Genomic DNA, 1,502 nt, shown 5'->3' on the forward strand with positions numbered 1-1,502 from the left:
CCCGGGGGGCACGGCGGGGAGAGGGTGCGTGGGGAACCCGGGGAGCTCCCAGCCAGCGGCGGGGGTGCTGCTCCACGCTGGGGACCCTCCTCAAGTGAGTGTGGGCAGCATGGAGCAGATTGGACCTGAAAGATGCCTGGCCCCCAGCGGGAGCCTTTTTTCAGGGTCTGCAAACGCTGTGTGGTCAAACAGCGCTGGGACTGGTCCATCACCCATCAGCTTGCAGGTCCCAGGACAGGGAGAAAGCCAATGCCACCCAGAATGGTGGCTGTCCTCTTGGCACATGCCTTCTGTGTGTCTCCTGGCCTGCTTGTGACTTCCCATGGCAAGATTTATCACTCAAGTACCTGTTCGCACCAGAGAGAGTTTGCTATCTGGAGATGATTTGGATGCTACAGTACCTTGGAAATTAAAAAGTAAGGGTTGGAAGGAACTCCCTTCACATCAGAGCCAACTGCTAGGCTGAACCACTGGAGAAGAGCTAGAGCATCTTCAGGAGATGCTGCACTCTGCCAGTCTGCAGTAAGAACATGAGAATTATGTCAGGCCCATCTTCCCGGGAACGTGCATCCAAAACCAGCCAACCCCCCTGACACCCACCCAAGCAGGAGTGTGAGCATTGGCAAAGAGGGTTGGTCTGACAAAGCAGAGGTTTGCTGCCTACTCTGTAACACACAGGTGGCATTGGCTATACTTTTTATCCCAAAACAGACGAAAGGTCTCGTCTTGCGTGGGAATATGTCTCCCATGCCTCCACATCTTCAGCCAAGCTCACAAAAAAAACCCTGCATTCTCCTTGGCCATGTTGTGGTGCACAACCAAGCTTCTGCACTGGCTGTGGAGTAAGAAAGGAATCTATTAAAAAAGTGTCTGTGAGGGAGTGATAATTCACCATCACAGCACAGGCTGTTGGGATCTTCCAGCCTCCTGGCTTGGCACATCAACGTTATTGTATTTCAGTGGCCAGATCTTCTCAGGAGGTGGCCCCTGGGGCTGCTCTCAGTGGTGTTCCTGGGATTTACATCAGCTGCCACTGGATCATCACCCCTGCACGGAGAACAAGCCGTGCTATTGAGGCCAGGCTGGGGAGGGCAGCAGGTCCTGCCCGCAGCCTGGTACATCTCAACACAACAGCAAGGGGAGAATAAGTGACTGTTTCATGAGGGCTGGTGTGGTGGGAGAAGAGGGGAAATATGCCCATGGAGAAACATTTCAGTTAATTATGATAACACAGCTTCTGCAGAGGGACCTGAAATAGGCACAAATACTTTTTGGCACTCATGAGAACTTGGAGGCTCTTTTGTGTTTTCTTTTGGGGCAGGGCAGGGCTCCCCACTTCGAGCAGGACCTGGGCTGGGAAAACCCATGATGGCCATGACGCCTCCAGGCAAAGGCATGAAGGTTTGGGATCCATCCCTGCCTCAGTCCACCTGGGATCATCGGCTCATTAAACTCCCCAAGGACCTTCTCCAAACCGAAGCCCTTGCATGCAGGAATGTGAC

The sequence above is a fragment of the Corvus brachyrhynchos genome, unplaced genomic scaffold (genome assembly GCF_000691975.1).
Source record: "Corvus brachyrhynchos isolate BGI_N302 unplaced genomic scaffold, ASM69197v1 scaffold101, whole genome shotgun sequence".
NCBI lineage: Eukaryota > Metazoa > Chordata > Aves > Passeriformes > Corvidae > Corvus > Corvus brachyrhynchos.